The following is a 24,863-nucleotide window of genomic DNA, read 5'->3' on the forward strand; positions in this document are numbered from 1 at the left end:
GACAATTAAACCGAGTCTTTGTGAAAATGTTATTGCTTTTTATCCTCGAAACGTAAGTGAAACAGACTTTCTGTCAGTCATTTGGGGCTATATACTATGCGAGTGGTTATAGACAAGGAGGAAATGAATGAAACTAGTTCTGTGGAACTTTCGATGTAAAATTTAATAAGAATTTTGTGAGAGCCTGGAGACATTTTCGGTATTAGCAGTTCCAAATGTATCAAATCCTTGGAATCGCTTAATACAATTTTACAAAATATTTGAATTCGTGTCGCAGTAAAGTTGTAGAATAGTGGGATCCTCGTTAGTGGCGTAGGAAAGACGGTTTGTCCTAATAGCCTGAACAACGGTCTCAGCGCATGAATTTACATATGTACACCGAAAACCAGCGATGGCTGTGTGGCAAACTGGATTTAAAGCTCCCCCCTTCTCCACAAGCGTATATTTTTTTTCTCGGAAGGAGGGGGGGGGGGGGGGTTGGGAGAAGTGGGTAACACGCGAGAAGAAAGACTGTCTATGAGCCTCAGCATCTCTAATTCGAGCATAGTGATTATTTCGCGAGATACTATGTAATACGCCTTTTGACTTGTGTTTGAACATGGACGCTAGGAATTTTATGATTGAGAATCTCCGTGACGCAAAATGCATTTCATGCAACGTCACCCACAGTAGTTTTTGAGCATGTTTGTGACATTTGCACGCCTCGTATACATACTGTGACGAATTGGGCAGCTCTTAATCTTTTCGGTCTGTTTCGTTAGCACAACTTGGTCAACGTCCTAAACTTACGAGTAATGTTCAAGAATCGGTCTACTCTAGGTTCTATAGAAGAACTACTCAGTGTATGAATCTCACTTCCGATTGATCCTGGAAATATATCTGAATCTGATTTGTCCATTAGCCATCCAGATTTATGTGATCATTCCACATCCCTCGTACTTGGAAGGTTTGTGCGATTACAGTGAATCATCGATAATCGCGCAGTCTGTTCATGTCTCTACTTGTATTGAATTACAGTAATTTGATTGTAAACTCATGTGTCACATAATACGCTAGGCATTAAATAGCTGCAAGTCTCTTTACACCCTGTAACACTTTTCTGACGATTTCACTTCCCTGGAATTATCTGCCAAGACATTTATATACAGGGTGACATTTCAATGTAGATGGTAACAGTAGTTAAATACTGTCGGTTCTGGGTCCAGAAAGGTTATAACAGGTTTCTTATCACTAGATAAGACAATGAAATCCAGTGTCCGGTTATCCACTTGGGCTCCTTGTTTCCCTCAATCCCTATCCCCCGGGGAACCAAGGGGAATTAATCCAGGTCAACCAGGAGAACCACCAGCCCTCCATCTTAGACTTCTCCCCCTCCACTCTCCACCTCTTTGGACCAATGAGGATCATGCACACATGCACACACGCTTTTTCTCTCTTTTGTAACTGAGACACTTGTGTGGGAGGAGTTACTTAGCAGATCGACAGCATCGGGAGTGCATGCTTCTATTTGTTAACAACAATATTACGTGACATCAGGGAGAGCACACAGAGGCAGATATGTAAGTACTCTCATTCATATGTAGTTTCCCATATATTTGGGAGTTTCCCCAAGTTTACACACGTTCACCAATTTCCACAATTTTTCTCTTTTATAACTGGACGTACTCTGGAGCATAAGGAGAGGTTTTAAGTGATGTCTTTTATGTTTTTTAAAAATAATTCGGTACAACATGGCACCAGCAGAGACCACACATAGTGCGACGGGGCGGAAAATAAATTGCGGTTGAAGAGTTCACACGAATGTGCATATACAAATGTTCGTTAAGAAATGTTAGTGCAAATTTTGGCTTCCACGTACGTCTCAAGGGGTGATTTCCACACTTGGTGCATTAGTACACTGTTCCACACGCGCGCATTAGTTATAGTTTTTGAATTAATATTCACTCAGACACGAGAACAGTTTATGCTACGGAACAAAAGTTAGGCGATTATTATAACAAAATCAATTTTCATAACACAGTTCAATTAAGTTTTTATCATAACTATATATTGGCGTCGTCCTTTTCTTTCGCACAATGAAATTAGCACTAGTGAGATGGTTTACAGTTTTACTTTAATAATAATATGACTCCGAGCCCCCAATAGCAGTAATGTAGGCTGCTATAATCGAAAATTAATCAATTAATTCGAACAGAACCTCAAGTCCCACTGTCCTCTTTGTTGTGACAGTTTTGTCGCGAAATCACAGATTACCACTTAGTCACTTACGCCGATGTATACCTCGTAATTCGTACTCACACAAATAATCCCTGCACTTCCAGTTCACCAAATATATGCTTGCGCACTTGCGCTATTGAACAATACACTTTGTCGAAATAAATCGGCGCGAAAAACTATTACTCAAACGACCATATGGGCCACCCACAAATGGGGCTCGCCCGCCACCCACCGGCCAACTCTCCAACGACTAGTCAACGACTGACCCCCGGCCAAGAGGGCCGCACGCTTGTATATGCTTGGATGTCTATCCCCCCTTGTATATGCAAGTACCAATCTCACCAGTTAAGGTTACAAATTCTGACACATACATTCCTCAACAGAAATAAGTACACCGCGCTAAAAAGTACATCTTAGTTGCCATGTTACATTAATAACTAGGATTATTCTTTCGTACGTAAATCAAGTTTTAGTTTTTGTAAAATTTCGCCACTTAACGTTAATTCGTTTGTTTGCATCTGTGCTGCAAAGATTTAACATAGAACTGCATATAGCACTGCTTTTAGACGTAATCTATAGCGATCTGCACATTGCGCTGATCAAAATCTTCATATGTATAATAATTAATTAATTATGGGTGAAATATGTTAGTCATAATTTGCAAACAATGAAAACTATTGCAAGTTAAGCGTATAGTATAACTTAACTAGTTTGAAATACGTGTGATGTCACCCAAAATATTATATAGTGCCGTTCTTTACGTCATGAATTTTATATTGAATTTAATAAACAATTTCCCATCAAACTTTGTTTATTGCTTTTTACGAGCTTAATTATTTATGAATCTTAACATATGACTACTGCACTCGATTCTCTATGACGAGAGGTTATTAACGAGCGCTGGCTCATCCATGTAATTTGTTATTTACTATTCTTATTAATCTTTCAGTATTCGTGATATTAAACAATTTTCAAGTTACTATCACTTTTGCGTGTCGTGACTTAAAATAAAGTTTGATCTATCGGAAGGTGCATATTGCTGACCACAATTCACTGCCACTTCGCTCTTCACCGTAAGTTACATAGTTTTCACGTAACGCGGGAAAATCCAAACAGTGCCCCAAGCTGCGGGTCTTGTGGCCACCCGGCGACGGAGACATTCCGCCGACACGTCGCAAATCTCGCGCGGGAGCACCACGCGCTTCCGCGAATGGCGCACCATGTCGCGCTCTCGCTCTCCACAAAGCAGTCCTTGCATACTAGACCTATTCATCTAGTAACGGAGGTTTGTACCGTCATAATACCCCCACTTGATAGCGCATGCATGCAGTAAATGCGGTAGCAAGTAGCACCAACAAAAAAAAAAAAAAAAACCGCAAAAACGTGACTGAACAGTATTGTTAAATTAGTCCTAGAATGTTAACAGTTTACTTGACTCTGTTATACTAAGTAAAATTCCCTATGTATTTTGTGCCCAACAAAAACAAATTTTTAACGTATCTGTAAATAACTCCAGTCCAAAAAATATGTTTCCTTAACTGTGATTCTAAATTCGTGTCTTTTATATGTGCGTGTATGTTACAACAGGCTTGGGAAAGGAAAACAAACGCAACCAAATTTAACAAAATCATAATAATTTTATCAATTTTTTTACACTTTGTGATAGCAGAAAAAGTTCTATTTTTATACAGTGTATGATGCACACCACATTGTTTCCAATAAATCTGTTCACTTTGGAACACGTATCATTTATCAATTTGTTTCACGAGCACTATCACTTCTCACTGCCTAAAATGTCTTCCAGAGATGCCCCCAGACTATACGTTGTGTCACAGCTCCCTACTCCGGCGCTATTTCCTGTCCCCCACTAGCCAGTTTATGGAGCACTACCAATGAACACACAAAATCCCCAATGAAAATCTGGTATACACGAAAGTTTTCCTCATTTACCATATAGTGGTCGAGGCTAGACCCATCCTCATGCAATCCAGAGCTGACACCGCTAAGACAGAATTTCAGGGCAAACCATCTCCAAGAACAGGCTAGAACACCAACTGTGTAGTTGTGCCCAGTACTAGATTAGAAATGCCCACGTCACTGAGGCAGTACTGCTTGGCGACAAAGCCTCCTTAAAATGATACTGATAATGTGGCAGGAATCAAACAGACTTTAAATAATATCCGAGTGTTGTCATGGCTTGACAGCAGACACTTAAAAAATCTTACTTGATTATTACAGACCATGAATTAAATTCCAGGGTTTAGCAATGTTTCCTCAAAAAAAATGACTTAATCTACTTTTAAAAACTCTATTAAAATTCACCAATATATTGTTAAAATTATCCTCTATTCATACCATCTAGCCCAGACAGAGATTAGAAGCAGCAAAATGAATTTACGTTAATTTTACAATCCCCACGCTGTGTTGCTTACCATAACATTCAGTCCACTCTCTTGACCTCCACGCACCAAAGGAAGTTTTGTGTGTCTACATACAGAATCCAGTGCAAAATATGTTCAGGTTGACAATTACGCCCCCAAATTTCTCAAACAACATAAAACCTAGTGCTGGATCCCTCATGCACTAACAATTAAGCAGATTATATATATAAGCACAACAGTTATTCAGGTACCACAGCACATAACGTTTACTTCTCCAAAAATTTTTATTGCTAACGTACCTAATCTCTCTTCAAGTATTTTGACTACCACTATTGGGTTGTAGTACTCACTCCAACATTTTTCAGTCACCCCCCCAAGCCTCCATGCGTTTTATTTCTGACCTAACAGCATCTTTGTTATGGCAATAGGATATGGCCTAACCTTAACAGACTCATGAGGCTTCACCCTGAGAATATATTCACAATTTACCACTCTCCGTGGTCTCTCTGAGAACACATCTTTATTCTCTACCAGTAAATAATACAGTTCCTCCCTCTCACTGTCACCAATACCCTCTGTCCCTTAGACCTCCACATTTATCTCTTCCTCAATCCCTACTTCATCCAACATGCACTGGGCCATGTGCAAGCTTGCCACTAGATAATTACCTTTTGAATTTACAGATTTAGTCTCCTTTATACATCCCCCAAAATTCAATTCCAATACCTATCCCTCACAGTTTATATTTGCCCCATATTTATTTAAAAAATCTGTACCCATAACCCTATTTGTACTTAAATTTTGAATCACCAAGAATGGGTGACTAAACAACTTTCCACCAATGTTTACATCTAACACAGCCTCCTTCCTCACCGGCTCTCTGTGATTACCAGTAGCATTTTTATTCGAACCCCTGTGACCAGGAATTCTACCATTTTGTGATTCCTAATATAATTGGAGAAAACCTCTGCTACCTCTCTGACTGCATTACCTGTGTCCACCAAGGCTTCTTCACTGAATTTACCTATCTGAACTTTAACTATTGGTTGCACCTTCCTAAAAGTTTCCTGCTTGAGCTCGACATCTGCTAAAAGATCCTCCTCCACCTCATTAGCACAGTACACTTCCATAGTGCATACCTGTCCCCCATTGAATGATGCTATTTCATTATCCCCTTCAAATATTACTTCAAATGCATCTTTGTGTTCTTTATCTATTCTAAGCCCAACCATCCTAATTTTCTGGCAAAACTAAACTTGTCCTTCTCTCATACTTTTGGTCCCCACTTCTGTATATAATCAGAAAAAGCCACCCAATCACTTGCATCAAAACCACATTCCCTCTTTCCCATCTAACCAGTATTCCATTCAGCCTCTTCCATACCCTCATACTGCTTATCCTCATACACTACATAGTTATTCACCTTTTCAACTTCATCTCCCTCATCACACACTAATTTTCCACAATCTGTAACCCTGCAGTTACTCTCCACAGCACATCCCACCATTTCATTTATAAAATCCCTCCTTAAACCATCAAACTCTCTATCCCCATCAAATATTTTCTTGAGTACATCATAATATGCCTCATCCTCAACATTTAACTGCTTATAACTGTTCACATAATTGTATTTCCCTACTGTCAAATTTTCTGGATTATTTTTTTGCAACCATTTTGCCCTTGCTACCCAATCATTTAAGTTCAATTCAGATTCCCCCGTAGTTCTCCACTGTCCATCATTCTTAGTTTGCTGTTTAACCCCATGTATGTAAATAATAGCACAATTTGTTTCATCGTGTTTCATGGATTCAGATACAGCTTTCCACACCAAAGCAATCACTTGTAATACCATCCTGCACATTACAAACACTTTCACGAGACACCTCAGAGCCAGCCCATTCTGGCTGCTCACAGCTAATCTCATAAATGTCACTAGATATACTCTCTGCTACATATTCATTTATCACTTCATCAACAGTAGGCACTATGACCCCAAAATCATTACCATCATCTACAAAACCATTAGTTTCAGGCACCTTGTCCCTCTCAGAATTAACATTATCATCCACTGTATCTGCTTCCATTACACACAACTCAACAAATTTCTTACTATCACTTTCACACACACTTCGGTCATCACAACATCCCTCTATACATTCAGACACTTTCCTTAGTCCCTGACCTGTTAATACTGCTCACCAAACCAATACTATCTTTCTCAGAATTCACATCTCCAAACTCTTTACAAAAAACATTCTCAGCATTGATTTCTTCCATTTGGCCTTTAAACTCCTAACATTCTTCCTCTTAAAAGCTCTCCTTTTGCCAAGCTCCATGCACCAGCTCCCCAATACATTTAAGTTATTTAAAATGGCCTGCGTACCATAAATTCTTTCTTCTAACCTATCGTCATTGTCATGCTCTCTTTTTGAATAATCACCCCTAGTCTGATTATAATTATTATTGTTCCATCTCTTGGCCCTATTGTTTGCAACTTGTCTTATCCCAAAGTGGACCCCATTTGAGACAGCTCCTAGTTTAAAGGCTGCTGTCCCTGTTGTGTGCTGTTGTTCAGTCCCCCTCTTCCAGGTCCATTTCCCAGCATTGGCCCTGGTTCATTTCTTACATCACTGTCCCTAAAATCCCTTTGACTGTGGCTCTCTTCATTATATCTTCCCCCATTTCCTCACCAATGTTCATTTATATTTCTGTCCCCATGATGGCTCTGATGATTATTTCTCCAATTCCTATTTCTGTGGCCATTTTGGTGAGTGTTACCCCAATTCGTATTTCTTCCGGCCCCCAGATCCCTATGGTTATACCCTGGATTGTTTCCCTTTGAGCAAGGCCTATGGCACATAGCCTGATCGGTCCTCTCAACAAAGTCCAAAAACTTCTCCACAGCATCAGTGGGGCGAAGTATGAGTTCCCATTGTAACTTCTCGGGTAGTCTCCTCCTTAAAGTAGATATTTCTGTTAACATACCTAAAGGCTGATCCAGATGTACTAATTGATTCAACTCTTCCTGGCAAAATTCCCTCATAGTTTGTCTGCCTCCCCTGCACAAAGGTCCACTCAAAAACTGATTTTGCAATCTGCACTGCTTATTTTTAGTCCAGTATTTGCCTAGAAACATTCGTTCGAATATTTCAAATGAAATGAACTGATCCTTAAATTAGTTAGCCCATGTCTGAGCTGAACCTCCCAGCATTCTCCTTACAAATTTTACCTTTGCCTCATCTGACATCCCACACAGAAAACAGTCCTTGCAATTGGCTAAAAAATTCATGGCATGATATCCGTTTTCGCCTGAAAATGGCTTTCCACTAGGTGCCTCCATTACTGGGCACCCAGCATGACCCGAAACATTACACATTTCTATCTGGGTAATTTCGTCATTAATTTTTGAGGTGAGAGTTGCCATTTCCTTTCTGAGATCATCAGCTGTGCTGTCTAATTTATTTATCAGCACAGCTTTTGTCTTATCATTGCTAGCCACTATTTTCGCATTAACTTCAGCCAAAGATTGGCTTGTCGCCTCTTTCCTGTTCCCGAATCAGTTTCACCTCTCAGCTGAGCCTCAATCGCTTCAACCTTGGAATGACAGCTCTCTTTTATTTTTTCTAATCGATTATCAAATTCGGGCACAATTTCTTGTTTCATTGACCCCACTTGACTATTTATTTCGTCCACATTAGTTTTCAGAGAACTTCATTCTGAATTCACTGAACTTCATTTAGTTCCAAAATTGGTGTCTAACGCACTTAATTCATTATCCATATCAGTTTTAAATGAACCTATTTGGCTACTCATATTTTGGAGAAGACCAATTAATTATTTACACATTACAGGGATACCGATTTCCTCCTGTCTCTGGGGACTTTGTGGTTCACTACCACTCCCTGACGACCAGCAATCACTAAGCGATTTCTTAATTTCGTGCTCCATTGCCCTGGCTAGCACAAGAACTGAAAACTAGAAAAACTAAAACAAAAAATTCGCCTCCTGTGATCACTTACCTTTCTGGAGAGGCTGCATCTGTCTCGGCGCTGCTGAAGAGGCTGCGTTGCGGATCGGAGTGAAGGCCGCTTGTTGCAGATCCGCTGGTCGCTGGACACCCGGCTGCTGCAGCCCGTCGACGGTTGAGAATCTGCCGCGCCCGCACTGTGTTGGGGGCTGCCTGCAGGTCCGCGGTCGCGCGATCCGCTCTGCGTGGCGTCGTCGAACGGCAACAGTAGGCTCGCATGCAATTAACTGAAACACACGTTTCCGCGAATGTTCAAGATTCGCCTAGTTCCACTAGCCTTCGGGCCTAGTTGTCTAGCACACTAGTATCTCGGACGAGCCCCCAATTGCGACTGGGCGTAAAATAAATTGCGGTTGAAGAGTTCACACGAATGTGCATATACAAATATTCGTTAAGAAATGTTAGTGCAAATTTTGGCTCTCACGTAAGTCTCAGGGGATGATTTCCACACTTTGTGCAATAGTACACTGTTCCACACCCGCGCATTAGTTACAGTTTTTGAATTAATATTCACTCAGACACGAGCACAGTTTATGCTAGGGAACAAAAAGTAGGCAATTATTTTAGCAAAATCATTTTTCACGACACAGTTCAATTAAGTTTTTACCATAACTATTTATTGGTGTTGTAGTGTTAGCAGAAGAGCCAACACCGTGTTACTAGAGGAGGCCGAAATGCACGCGTTTTAGCTCACGCAGGCTGGCGTGAGGAGGGAAGAACTATACTGATGTGAGGTCTGGAACATGACAAGGAATTAGAATTCAGAGAGCGGACGTAATTATCGTGATACTTAACTTTAATCCATTAATGATGAACGTTGCTCTTGACGGTACATGATTCACGATATTATCTGTTCAGATTATAGTAACTGAATATAGCGCCTTGCGTGGTCGTAGCAAATGACGTAGCTGAAGGCAGTGCTAAACTGTCGTCTCTGCAAATGAGGGCGTATGTAGACAGTGAACCATCGCTAGCAAAGTCGACTGTACAACTGGGGCGAGTGCTAGGGAATCTCTCTAGACTAGACCTGCCTTGTGGCGGCGCTCGGTCTGCAATCACTGATAGTGGCGACACGCGGGTCCGACGTATACTAACGGACCGCGGCCGATTTAAAGGCTACCACCTAGCAAGTGTGGTGTCTGGCGGTGACACCACATTCCTTCCCCGCAAATCGGCGGACAGTTGTGGTATAAGACCTCCGGCCGCCGTGGGGAGGACCCCATGTTGACACATGCGACGAGGTGGGGAGCCTAACAACAGGCGAGGCTGTGCCACCCGCACCCTGCCATTCGGACCGCGGGGAGCTAGGGAACTCCTGAAAACCTACTCCAGGGTGCACGCCAACATGCGGTGTATGCGCCCGTAGAGAGACAGGAGGGGGCGAAGGGTCGACCTCCATCGGGCCGGGGCACACGACGGGCGAAGGCGACATACGGTCCGGAGCAAGCGAGAGGTCCATGTCGGAGGACAACTGGTCCCGGGGAGCGATCGGCGGCGCGTGACCCAGGGGGGCGCCCGGCGCCTGCAGCGACGCGTCCACTGCGGACGTAGCCGGCGGGAGAACAGGCGGCGGCGGCAGCGCGTCGCCATGGGGCAAAATGGAAGGCAGCGTCGGTAACACCTGGGACTGAGGCGAGGCAGCAGATGGGTCCTGGGGCGCTGAAAGCAGACGGGGAGCGGCAGTTCACTTGCGACGACAGAGGCGCAGCTGATTGAGGTGCCGGCGCACCTCACCAGAGGCCCCGAAAACCAAGTACATAGCGCGTCCGAGGCAGCGAAGAATGCGCCCTTCGCACCAATGCCGTGAACCTCGATAGTGGCGGTAGTAGACAATGTCGCCTGGGGAAAAGCAGGTGTCTGCCGCTGCACAGGAACCTAATGCGGCGGATGTAGCAAAGACATCAACATTCGATGTGGGCGACCGTGGAGCAACTCAGCCGGCGAGCTACCATCTCGGGGCTGAGAGCGATACAAGGACAAAAAGAGCATTAACGCGTCCTCCCGAGAATGAGACTCTTTCAACTTCTACATCTGTGACTTGAAAGTCCTGACCAATCGTTCAGCGGCAGCGCTTGACTGTGGCGAAAACGGCGCGGAAGTCAGATGTTTGATACCATTGGCCTTGCAGAATGACTGAAATTCTGCGGACATGAATTGTGGGCCATTGTCGGAAACAATTGTCTGTGGAAGACCTCCAATGCAAAAGATAGCAGATAACGCTTGGATGGTGGCAGATGATGTCGTGGAATACATCCGGACAACAAAAGGAAAATTACTGAATTAATCTACCATAACCAACCATCGAGCATTCCAGAATGGACCAGAAATTCGATGTGTACGCGTTGCCAAGGAAAAGTGGCTTTTGGCCATGCAAAGAATTTCCGCGGTGGTGCTGATTGTTGTTCGGCACACACCATGCAAGAAGAGCACATATTCGTAATCACGGCATCGATTACGAACCATGTACAGTGCTGACGAGCAAGTTGTTTCGTTCTCACTATACCCCAATGTCCTTGGTGGAGAAGAGTTAAGACAGAGGACTGTAACGAACGTGTGACCACGACCCTGGACTGATCATTATCAGAACGCAACAGCAAAACACCACGTCGAACAAAAAGTCTCTCCTTGTGAGCAAAAAAGCGGCGAACCAGCGGGTCGCCGATCCGCGACTTTGACAAGGGCCATTGCGTAGCAACAAAACGCAGAACGGTAGCAAGGACAGGGTCGGCAGCTGTGGCTGTAGCTACACGACGAAAATCAATCGGAAACGATTCGACCACGTCATCAGTTTCCGCATCAAAGAACATGCAAGCAAGTTCGAAGAAATCGAATGCCCTATCCTCAGCAGCAGGCAAACGGGTCAACGGATCGGCGTTTCCGTGCTTAGCAGTGGACCGATACAAGATATCGTAGCGGTACTGCGAGAGGAAAATAGACCAGCGAATGAATTTCTGCACTGTACGTGAAGGTACAGGCTTGTTCGGATGAAAAAGCGATGTCAAAGGTTTTTGGTCTGTGATTATGGTAAAGTGACGACCATACAAGAAGTCACGAAACTTTGTAACACCAAATACGAGAGCCAATGCTTCTTTCTCTATCTGTGAATAACTTCTTTGCGCAGACGAGAGCAATTTGGACGCAAAGGCAAAAGGGCGATCGTGCGAGCCATCTTTATGCGCAAGCACAGCACCGATCCCGAAATCCGATGCATCCACCATCAACAACAGGGGCTTCTGGGAATCGAATGGCGTAAGGCAAGTATTGGAAAGCAACGCCGATTTCAACCGGCGAAAGGCGCGTTCGCATTCCGTCGCCCAACGAACGGAACACGTTTACAGCGTAAGCGATGAAGCGGAGCTGAAATGGAACAGGCATGTGGCACATATCGGTGATAGTTTATTTTTCCCAGCACACTCTGGAGCTGCTTCACATTCTGCGGCGAAGGCAAGTCATGTATGGCACGGAGGTGCGTGGGACTGGGATGTATGCCTTGGGCATTGAGTACATATCCCAGGTATGGCAAGTCACGAGCAAAAAACACACATTTGTCCTTCCGTAAGCGAAGACCATTTTGTCGCAAGACCTGAAATAATGGTCTGAGATAGACTGAATGTCCGTCTTCCGTCTTTCCGAAGATCACAATATCGTCCAGACAGTTTGATGGAGTAGGGACCGATGCACTAACAGTTTGTAGATATCGCTGAAACAATGCTGGGGCGGAGGCACACCTGAATGGCAGTCGTTTGATTTGATACAAACCAAGATGCGTGTTAACCACCAAAACCAGCTGGGATTTTTTGTCCACTGGTATTTGCCAGTACGCATCTGCTAGATCCAACTTCTAAAAATATTTGCCCGGGCACAAATTGTCATAAAGATCTTCCAGGCGGGGTAAAGGAAAAGTTGCAATCACTAGTTGTGGATTCACTGATGCCTTGAAGTCCACACAAAGTCTCAATTTTCCTGAAGGTTTTGGCAAAATTATTGAGGGTGATGCCCAGCGAGAAGCCTGCACACGTTCAATTACACCTTGTGATTCCAAATCGTGTAATGTTTTTGCGACCTCATCACGCAATGCGTGGGGAACATTGCGCGCTCTGAAAAATTTTGGTTGCGCGTTTGCTTTCAGTTCCAAATGTGCGCAACCGAGGTCCGGTGCAAAAGTATCTGCAAATTCTTTACATAGACGAGAAACACTGTCTGAAGGCACAGTCTTGTTCACTGATAGGACCTGATTCACTATAGACAAGTTAAACAACTGAAATAATTCCAAACCAAACAAGTTCACTGCAGACCAAGAATGAAGGACATAAAATGACAAGCTCTGTTTGTCCTTTGTATGTTGCAAGAAGGCTGCACTGTCCTAACACAGGGATCTCTTGACCTGAATAGCTAGTTATCTGAACATTTTCGGCACGTAACAGAGGTGTGCCCAGCAGTTTGTAAGTGTCTTGATTGATCTGTGAAACTGCAGCTCCAGTATCGAGCTGGAATGGTATCACTTTGCCGTTAATGTCCAAGTCTGCAAAAAGTTCATTAACCTGCTGACGACAAGAGCGACTGTCTCGTGCAACGTGAACTGACACTGGTACAAGATCACTTGCGACTTGACGGGAGTTCTGGCGATGTCGACACACACTATTTGTGGGACGAACACACTCACTGTTAGAGAGTGGCAGTGGGCGGAGTGGAAAGAACGACATCAACGTCCATGGGCGAAGTTTCGCGAGCCAGAGTATCCTTGGTTCGATTCCGATTCCAGCGCGAAGCAAAGGGCGTGGAATGGTTTGGAGTTTCCGATCTAAGCTTTTTATGGCAAACACTCTGAACATCCCTTTTTTTATGACAGTAAAAGCAAATAGCTTGGCGTGACGGGCAATTCTCACGCAAATGCTTAGTAGCGCACCGCGGGCATGATTTGATCACTGCATTTGCTTGCCGGCGTGGCACCCGTGGCTGAGAGCCTGGCGGCAGCGACACGGCCAGGCGCGAGGGCTGTTTACTGCTCCCTGCAGCTCGCCTGGCGGTACGGTTAACCTGACACACTTCTGGCGAAGTTTTAAATGATTCCTGAGCAAAGTTAAGTGTGTCCTGCCGATTCTTGGCAGGCAATCTTGTATTTTAATAACCGTTTAAATTTTGTCGATTTGTTTGCGCTCTCTGTAGATTAGTTCAGACGTTCTTAGCAAAACAGTTTTTAGCATGGATAGGGACTGCAACTGCTGTGTTCGGATGCAGGCTGAGTTGGCATCCCTTCGCTCCCAGCTTCAGGCAGTGTTGGCTTCGGTCACACAGCTTGAGGCTGTTGCCAATGGGCATCACTGTGGGGGTCGGGATGGGGGTTTGTCGGGGATGGCCAGCTCGTCCCACGCATCCCCTGATCGGACTACGACCGTGGTTGCCCGGGATACTGCCCGCATTGAGGCTGATCCCTCACCTGTGGTAGAGTGGGAGGTCGTTTCAAGGTGTGGCAGGGGGCGAAAGACATTCCGGAGGGCTGAACGGAAAGCCTCTCCAGTTTGTCTGACGAACCGGTTTCAGGCTCTGTCTCAGGCTGATACTGATCTTCGGCCTGACATGGCTGCTTGTCCTGTTCCAGAGGTTGCCCCTCAGTCTGCAAGATCCGGGCAGTCGCAGAGGGTGGGCTTACTGGTAGTTGGGAGCTCCAACGTCAGGCGCGTAATGGGGCCCCTTAGGGAAATGGCAGCAAGAGAGGGGAAGAAAACCAATGTGCACTCCGTGTGCATACCGGGGGGAGTCATTCCAGATGTGGAAAGGGTCCTTCCGGATGCCATGAAGGGTACAGGGTGCACCCATCTGCAGGTGGTCGCTAATGTCGGCACCAATGATGTGTGTCGCTATGGATCGGAGGAAATCCTCTCTGGCTTCCGGCGGCTATCTGATTTGGTGAAGACTGCCAGTCTCGCTAGCGAGATGAAAGCAGAGCTCACCATCTGCAGCATCGTTGACAGGACTGACTGCGGACCTTTGGTACAGAGCCGAGTGGAGGGTCTGAATCAGAGGCTGAGACGGTTCTGCGACCGTGTGGGCTGCAGATTCCTCGACTTGCGCCATAGGGTGGTGGGGTTTCGGGTTCCGCTGGATAGGTCAGTAGTCCACTACACGCAACAAGCGGCTACACGGGTAGCAGGGGTTGTGTGGCGTGGGCTGGGCGGTTTTTTAGGTTAGATGGCCTTGGGCAAGTACAGAAAGGGCAACAGCCTCAACAGGTGCGGGGCAAAGTCAGGACATGCGGGGACCAAACAGCAATCGGTATTGTAATTGTAAACTGTCGAAGCTGCGTTGGTAAAGTACCGGAACTTCAAGCGCTGATAGAAAGCACCGAAGCTGAAATAGTTATAGGTACAGAAAGCTGGCTTAAGCCAGAGATAAATTCTGCCGAAATTTTTACAAAGGTACAGACGGTGTTTAGAAAGGATAGATTGCATGCAACCGGTGGTGGAGTGTTCATCGCTGTTAGTAGTAGTTTATCCTGTAGTGAAGTAGAAGTGGATAGTTCCTGTGAATTATTATGGGTGGAGGTTACACAAAACAACCGAACTAGGTTAATAATTGGCTCCTTTTACCGACCTCCCGACTCAGCAGCATTAGTGGCAGAACAACTGAGAGAAAATTTGGAATACATTTCACATAAATCTTCTCAGCATGTTATAGTCTTAGGTGGAGATTTCAATTTACCAGATATAGACTGGGACACTCAGATGTTTAGGACGGGTGGTAGGGACAGAGCATCGAGTGACATTATACTGAGTGCACTATCCGAAAATTACCTCGAGCAATTAAACAGAGAACCGACTCGTGGAGATAACATCTTGGACCTACTGATAACAAACAGACCCGAACTTTTCGAATCTGTATGTACAGAACAGGGAATCAGTGATCATAAGGCCGTTGCAGCATTCCTGAATATGGAAGTTAATAGGAATATAAAAAAAGGGAGGAAGGTTTATCTGTTTAGCAAGAGTAATAGAAGGCAGATTTCAGACTACCTAACAGATCAAAACGAAAATTTCTGTTCCGACACTGACAATGTTGAGTGTTTATGGAAAAAGTTCAAGGCAATCGTAAAATGCGTTTTGGACAGGTACGTGCCGAGTAAAACTGTGAGGGACGGGAAAAACCCACCGTGGTACAACAACAAAGTTAGGAAACTACTGCGAAAGCAAAGAGAGCTCCACTCCAAGTTTAAACGCAGCCAAAACCTCTCAGAAACAGAAGCTAAACGATGTCAAAGTTAGCGTAAGGAGGGCTATGCGTGAAGCGTTCATTGAATTCGAAAGTAAAATTCTATGTACCGACTTGACAGAAAATCCTAGGAAGTTCTGATCTTACGTTAAATCAGTAAGTGGCTCGAAACAGCATATCCAGACACTACGGGATGATGATGGCATTGAAACAGAGGATGACACGCGTAAAGCTGAAATACTAAACACCTTTTTCCAAAGCTGTTTCACAGAGGAAGACCGCACTGCAGTTCCTTCTCTAAATCCTCGCACAAACGAAAAAATGGCTGACATCGAAATAAGTGTCCAAGGAATAGAAAAGCAACTGGAATCACTCAATAGAGGAAAGTCCACTGGACCTGACGGGATACCAATTCGATTCTACACAGAGTACGCGAAAGAACTTGCCCCCCTTCTAACAGCCGTGTACCGCAAGTCTCTAGAGGAACGGAGGGTTCCAAATGATTGGAAAAGAGCACAGATAGTCCCAGTCTTCAAGAAGGGTCGTCGAGCAGATGCGCAAAACTATAGACCTATATCTCTTACGTCGATCTCTTGTAGAATTTTAGCACATGTTTTTTGCTCGCGTATCATGTCATTTCTGGAAACCCAGAATCTACTATGTAGGAATCAACATGGATTCCGGAAACAGCGATCGTGTGAGACCCAACTCGCCTTATTTGTTCATGAGACCCAGAAAATATTAGATACAGGCTCCCAGGTAGATGCTATTTTTCTTGACTTCCGGAAGGCGTTCGATACAGTTCCGCACTGTCGCCTGATAAGCAAAGTAAGAGCCTACGGAATATCAGACCAGCTGTGTGGCTGGATTGAGGAGTTTTTGGCAAACAGAACACAGCATGTTGTTATCAATGGATAGACGTCTACAGACGTTAAAGTAACCTCTGGCGTGCCACAGGGGAGTGTTATGGGACCATTGCTTTTCACAATATATATAAATGACTTAGTAGATAGTGTCGGAAGTTCCATGCGGCTTTTCGCGGATGATGCTGTAGTATACAGAGAAGTTGCTGCATTAGAAAATTGTAGCGAAATACAGGAAGATCTGCAGCGGATAGGCACTTGGTGCAGGGAGTGGCAACTGACCCTTAACATAGACAAATGTAATGTATTGCGAATACATAGAAAGAAGGATCCTTTATTGTATGATTATATGATAGAGGAACAAACACTGGTAGCAGTTACTTCTGTAAAATATCTGGGAGCATGCGTACGGAACGATTTGAAGTGGAATGATCATATAAAACTAATTGTTGGTAAGGCGGGTACCAGGTTGAGATTCATTGGAAGAGTGCTTAGAAGATGTAGTCCATCAACAAAGGAGGTGGCTTACAAAACACTCGTTCGACCTATACTTGAGTATTGCTCATCAGTGTGGGATCCGTACCAGGTCGGGTTGACGGAGGAGATAGAGAAGATCCAAAGAAGAGCGGCGCGTTTCGTCACTGGGTTATTTGGTAATCGTGATAGCGTTACGGAGATGTTTAATAAACTCAAGTGGCAGACTCTGCAAGAGAGGCGCTCTGCATCGCGGTGTAGCTTGCTCGCCAGGTTTCGAGAGGGTGCGTTTCTGGATGAGGTATCGAATATATTGCTTCCCCCTACTTATACTTCCCGAGGAGATCACGAATGTAAAATTAGAGAGATTAGAGCGCGCACGGAGGCTTTCAGACAGTCGTTCTTCCCGCGAACCATACGCGACTGGAACAGGAAAGGGAGGTAATGACAGTGGCACGTAAAGTGCCCTCCGCCACACACCGTTGGGTGGCTTGCGGAGTATCAATGTAGATGTAGATGTAGATGTAGATGTAGATTCAATATGTCCATCACTTGTTGAAGGGAGGGATTGACTAGTTTCAAAATCTGTTCCCGTACACGGACATCAGAAACGTTCTGTGCAATTGCATCACGTACCATAGTATCTGAATATGGGAGTCCTCAATGACACTCAAAAGCACAATCCCTAGTAAGGCATTTCAAGGTTGCAGCCCACTGCCGATTAGTCTGACCTGCCGTACGTTTTGTACGAAAGAAGGTATACCGTTTCGCAACTACTTTGACTGATTGTTTGAAATATGCATCTAATGCAGACAAAATTTCGTCGTAGGACAGAGTTGCTACGTCGCGTCGGGGAAATAATTTGACTAACAGACAGTAGGTGTGCACACCGACGGACGACAAATGAAAAGGCTGCCGCTCGTTACCTTGAATTCTGTAGGCGGCGAGATGGAATCAAAATTGGCGTGACCACTCCGTCCAGCTTTCCAGTGCAGCATCAAGAGGTCTGAAAGTCGGTGCAATGGCGTGTTGTGGCTGCGTTAGCGGTGGAGCGGCGGCTGCTGCATCGTTTTGCATTGCACGTTCACCCTGGACGAGCTGTCCAAGGGCATCCAGTAATGCCTACGACTGCTGATTCCGTAAGTGATAAAATTCGGACAGTACATCTGGAGATTGTGGGGAACCCATTACACAATTAAATCAGGGCAATATAGATAAGAACACCGTTTTTACACTCGTCGCCAATGTAGTGTTAGCAGAAGAGCCTACACCGTCTTACTAGAGGAGGCCGAAAGTCACGCGTTTTAGCTCACGCAGGCTGGCGTGAGGAGGGAAGAACTATACTGACGTGAGGTCTGGAACATGACAAGGAATTAGAATTCAGAAAGCGGACGTAATTATCTTGATACTTAACTTTAATCCATTAATGATGAACGTCGCCCTTGACGGTACATGATTCACGATATTATCTGTTCAGATTATAGTAACTGAATATGGCGTCTTGCTGGCCGCGGTGGTCTTGCAGGTCTAGGAGCTCAGTCCGGAACCGCGCGACTGCTACGGTCGCAGGTTCGAATCCTGCCTCGGGCATGGATGTGTGTGATATCCTTAGGTTAGTTAGGTTTCAGTAGTTCTAAGTTCTAGCGGACTGATGACCACAGATGTTAAGTCCCATAGTGCTCAGAGCCATTTGAACCATTTATGGCGCCTTGCTAGATCGTAGCAAATGACGTAGCTGAAGGCTATGCTAAACTGTCGTCTCTGCAAATGAGAGCGTATGTAGACAGTGAACTATCGCTAGCAAAGTCGGCTGTACAACTGGGGCGAGCGCTAGGGAGTCTCTCTAGACTAGACCTGCCGTGTGGCGGCGCTCGGTCTGCTATCACTGATAGTGGCGACACGCGGGTCTGACGTATACTAACGGACCGCGGCCGATTTAGCAAGTGTGGTGTCTGGCGGTGACACCACAGGCGTCGTCCTTTTCTTTCGCCCAATGAAATTAGAACTGGTGAGACGGTTTACAGTTTTACTTTAATAATAATTTGACTCCGAGTCCCCAACAGCAGTAATGTAGACTGCTATAATCGAAAATTACTCAATTAATTCGAACAGAACCACAAGTCCCACTGTCCTCTTTGTTCTAACAGTTTTGGCACGAAATCACAGATCGCCATTTGTTCACTTACGCCGATGTATACCACGTAATTCGTATTCACGCAAATAATCGCAGCACTTCCAGTTCACTAAATATATGTTTTCACACTTACACTATTAAACAATATGCATTGTCGAAATAAATCGGCGCGAGAAATTCTTACTCAAACGACCACATGGGCCACCCACAAGTGGGGCTCGCTCGCCACCCACCGGCCAACTACCTAACAACTCGCCGACGACTGACCCCCGGCCATTTTTATATAGGATGGGAAACCTCCACGCCAACATCAACGTGGAGACCAAACCATAAGTTCTACTGTCGCCTCCGTATTACATGTTAGTTATGAAATCGTAACAGGATGCAGGGTGTCATGTTATCCATGCGTCTGGGTAGGATTACTCATTGACATGGTCCATCAGGAGACAGAAAGTGGACAAAAGCGATGGAAGGGTAGAGGTTTGTAAAGGCAGAGGGAAAAAGTGCCAAGGCAAGCGCCAAGAGAAAAAAACCTCTGTGACAGTGGGACGGGTAGTAAGGGCAGTAGCGGCTTGCTAGCTGCGACAGTACACGCAAGGTGTGGTTATGTTAGTGCGAGGTATCGTGCATCGTTACCTTTGTCATTGCGGAATCTCGTTGTAGGGCTTGCTGCAGCTGCTGCGCCCCTGTAACAATTCCAGGTCGTCATACATTAGTGGGCGATCTGTCATAGATCAGCTCACAGTGTAGGGTGTGTGTGACTGGTTTGCGTGCTGTGTATAGTACGGATTCCTCCCGACTGGCTGTTTTTCGGCGGGTCGAGCAAAAAAATGGTTCAAATGTCTCTGAGCACTATGGGACTTAACATCTATGGTCATCAGTCCGCTAGAACTTAGAGCTACTTAAACCTAACTAACCTAAAGACAGCACACAACACCCAGTAAACTCGAGGCAGAGAAAATCCCTGACCCCGCCGGGAATCGAACCCGGGAACCCGGCGGGTCGAGCATCTGGAATTGCCAGTAGTAGCTGTGTTGCAGAGGTTCACCAGTACTGTCGTGTTAGCGTGCTGTGGACCATAGATGTTTAGTTTCCTGCTAGTAGTGTCTTTGGTCTATTATGTTTCCATCTATGGTTGTGATCGTAGTTACCCAGAGAAAGGATAAACGGGTCACGCGAGTGTCTCGTGTTACTGTACAGTCGTGTGGAGAGTTTTTAGGATACCTGCAAGTCCGCAGCTCGTGGCCGTGCGGTAGCGTTCTCGCTTCCCTCGCCCGGGTTCCCGGGTTCGATTCCCGGCGGGGTCAGGGATTTTCTTTGCCTCGTGATGACTGGGTGTTGTTTGACGTCCTTAGGTTAGTTAGGTTTAAGTAGTTCTAGGGGACTGATGACCACAGATGCTAAGCCACATAGTGCTCAGAGCCATTTGAACCATTTTTTTGATACCTGCAAGATGGTATCTAGACGATATTCCCGGTGAAGAAACACGGTGCGTGTGTAGCGCGGAGCGTTGCTTATGACTCTGAGTACTTTGTTCCGTATGAACCGCAGACGGCACAGGCGTCTGTGCGCAGCGTATCCCCAGATATTGGCAGCGTATGTCATCAGATGTCGAATAAGTGTCATGTACATATGACTACGGCATTCGATCCGCTATGACGAGACGTTTTTAATGAGCGCTCGCTCATCCCTGTAAGTTGTTATTTACTATTTCTATTAATTTTTCAATATTCGTGATATTGAACAATTTTCAAGTTATTATCACTTTTGCGCCTCGTGACTTAAAATAAAGATCGATCTTTCAGAAGGTAATAATTGCTGACCACAATCCACTGCCGCATCGCTCTTCACCATAAGCTACGTAGTTTTCGTATAATGCGCGAGAAACCAAACAATGCCCCAAGCTGCGAGCCACGTGGCTGCCCGGCGGCGGAGACATTCCGCCGACACGTTGCAAATCTCGCACGGACTATCCACGCGCTCCGCGAATGGCGCACCATGTCGCGCACTCGCTCTCCACAAAGCAATCCTTGCATACTGGACCTATTCATCTAGTAACGTGGGTTTCTACCGTCACAATAGACTGTTGTGTAATTATTCTCAGTGTTACACCTTTTTCGTATTTTTCTCAATTTTACTTACTTTTCTTTCATTCTCGTATTTTTACTGGGTTTACCACGATTTTATATATATTCTCCTATCCCACAAGACGGTTCCCGACGTCGCGTCGAATTCATGATGCTCTCGCCGATCACAATGCAGAATAAGATATCACTGATACTGAGACACACCTCCAAAACTCCATCTTTAATAGTTATGACACTTGGGCACGACGAGTTACTCTGCAGCTGGACACTACCTGGTTAGGCCGAGTCTGTTTCCTAAAACACATTACGTGACTGGAGGTCTATTTGTTAATAACACTTTACTATTTGGGGGCACTAGAAGACACCACACCCATACAGATGTGTAATTATTGTCAGATTTATGTGTTTTCTCTGTATTTACCGCAGGTTTTGCGCACTGTATCTAATCACGCGAGTTATGTGTGAACATCATGACACGACGTCACATCACGACGTCACAACGTCGCATAACAGTATCACGTCGCGTCATGTCACGCCCCGTCCAATTGCGTTACGACAAGTCGCGTTGCGTCGTGCCGACGTCGTGATGTTGTCGGCATGGTCCCGATTTATGTATAATTGTTAACCCATCGCTCCATTGCCAGTGTGTGACGTCATAGTGTTAGAAACGGACGTGTTGGTAGAAAAAGTGTCGTCATAGAGAATTCTCTAAATAAATTTATAATGTAAGATATTGTATAAGAAATGCTACAACACAGTACTAGATTTTGTGACGTCATAGTAAAATTCTGATGCCTCCATCACAGATAGGGTACTTGTAGCACAATGGTAGAAAATTTACCTTCATGTCACCTTCTGGATGGTACAACGCCCCTCAGACTCCGACGAGTTGGTGTGTAGCCAAGAACGCCGATGCTTCCGAACACAGAACCCAACAAAGATCGATAAAACTTCCGCGTAATTCTCTCCGTTTTGTTGGGTGACGTTGCCGCTGTATCAGTCCTGGCAGAGGGATCTCCCACTCAAGATGATAATGGCACACAGAATCAATGACGTCGGTGGGAGACTCAAAGACTGCTGCAAATACACACGGCTCTCTCCCTTTGGTAATGCCGCTACGGTATGGAAATCTTCGTACGATCGCGACCACCAGGTCGCGTTTGGCAAGATCCACATGTCTGTTTAACACTACGCCAGACCAACTCCCAAGGAGTGATAGAAAAATTTAAACAATACGTATGTGTAATCACCTCCTGCCTAGTTGGTGGCACAAATCACGCTCAATGACTAAGGGAGGAGGCATCCCTCCACAGCTTAACCTTTCGCAACTCGACAACGTCTTTGCAGATAACTGTTGCCGACAGTTTAAGCCCCAGACAACCCCATCGCCATCCCTTGATAACCGCTGTACGGAGTATCTAGGCAAACGAGTGGTAACTCGAAGACTCCTTCACTCTCAGCAGAGGAAATCTATGGCCTACTTTGTGTTGTGGATAAAGGTTGCTGATAGCTTAAGCGCCAAGCACCCCCCCCCTACCGCCCCCACATCATCAGGATCAACCCCTATCAATCCCCCCCCCCCCACCCTTCTCCCGCCAACCGTCAGGCTTTGAAACTAGCATGGGTGACTCGTCTTTCACCCAGGCAGGTTTCCAGGTGGAATGTAGACTAGTAACAAAACATTCCCTATAACTGTATGCGAAGTTACAGTGAGCCTTATATATTAACCACGTGAAAATCCGAGTGTGTTACGTAATTTCGGTTGATCCATATAGTCCCAAAGACACACGCTGTACAGCAATTACAATACTGTATCTGCCCGGAAACTTATCTGTGCATTAATAATGAGTATTATCCATACTTGAGCAGGACTGGTGCCACAGAGGTATCCTGTACTACACGTGATCCACACCGGGCGTATTGGGGAAAAAATTAGCGACTAAATGCAATACTGGGACCACGTTGACAGTGAGATACATCTACTAGACACGTAACTCTCGCAGTATTAGTATACAACGTCTCTATAAGACTCGTAAATAACTGGAAGTACGTGCAACTGCACCACAAGCAAACTAAACTGGGCAATGCCACAGCACAGTAAAGTTAAATTCATCCTATATACAAATTGAGAGACTCACAGATATTAAGATATTATGTAACACGATCTGAGAGACCAAGCATCGTATGCCGATAAATCGATTCTACATAGAACAGTTATCAACGTGATTAAAAATGCAAACCACACATGCACAGTTACCGCTGGAAAAGCTAGTTGCACATATCTGGTAGCAGTGCAATCAACGCCATATTTATGACAAGATGATGCTCATATCTGCCACCTCTAAAGACCCAGGGTGTGAGCCTCCAGATAGCCCTTGAAATACTGACCAGATTTCGACCGTGCAACACATTTCCGCACATTTGCAATCTCAATGGCTCCAAGTAACCGCAGCGAAAGTCTTATGCACACTGTGTGATGGAGGGAAATCGCCAACCTCTGTTCTAGTCAAACGGTTAGCAACACGTGCGAATGCCTGATAAAATCATAACGACTCTCAATACAGATGCTGCAGGACGATTGAAAAGAAACAGGATTAGAAGATCGGCCACATACTAGATATGGTACTGGTAATCTCCAGAGGCCGGCTTCATAAAGCTACCACTGCGTCACCTGTCGAACGTAAAGCAGGCAGTATAGATCCTCGGAATAGAAAAGTTCTAATATAATTTTTATTACACGGCAGTGAGCTACAGGATTAAGCTACTTAGATTTATTAACAACAAAATCATTATTTAGTAGAAAAATCCTTCCATACTTGTATTAGTCCCAATAACATCAGCAGGTATGTGACGCAAAGATTCTACTACGAATCCACCTCTCCCACTTCGTTAGAGCTGCGATTGCAACCCAGTCTACAGCACGGTCGTCGATGACGAATCGCAAATCAGTCAATATCGGAGCCTAATAATTCTGGGAGGAACGGTAGGAGAGCCTACTTGCACCGCGAGACTTTGTTAAGTCGATTGTACCAGAAAGAAATGTTCTGAGAGATACGTGCAGTGGCTTGTGTCATGGTTGCCATCATAAGGGCAATAATTAAAATGCGTTCTGACAGCGATGTAGTATTAAATTACCAATCGATGCATCACAAGACAGGATCACACAATGTTTTTTGCAAAGTAGAAAACGAAGGTGTGATCAACCAAAATGTTTTATAAGGTTGCTGACCAAACTCATAGGAGTAAATTATTTATTGGTTACGGGAAATATATAACACATTCCTTAATACGCGGGAGCTTTCTCCAAAACATCTGTGACGTAATGCTGGACTTGATACTGGTAGGGTCAACCAACAACACACTCGAAAACACTATTGTGAACCGACATTCGCAGCAAACGTAACATAAGAGAAATTAGGACGCTCTTCTCTCTTACACTGTATGCAATTAGAGACACAGCAACGAAGTTGGACA

Source organism: Schistocerca americana, chromosome X (assembly GCF_021461395.2).
Source record: "Schistocerca americana isolate TAMUIC-IGC-003095 chromosome X, iqSchAmer2.1, whole genome shotgun sequence".
NCBI classification, from domain to species: domain Eukaryota; kingdom Metazoa; phylum Arthropoda; class Insecta; order Orthoptera; family Acrididae; genus Schistocerca; species Schistocerca americana.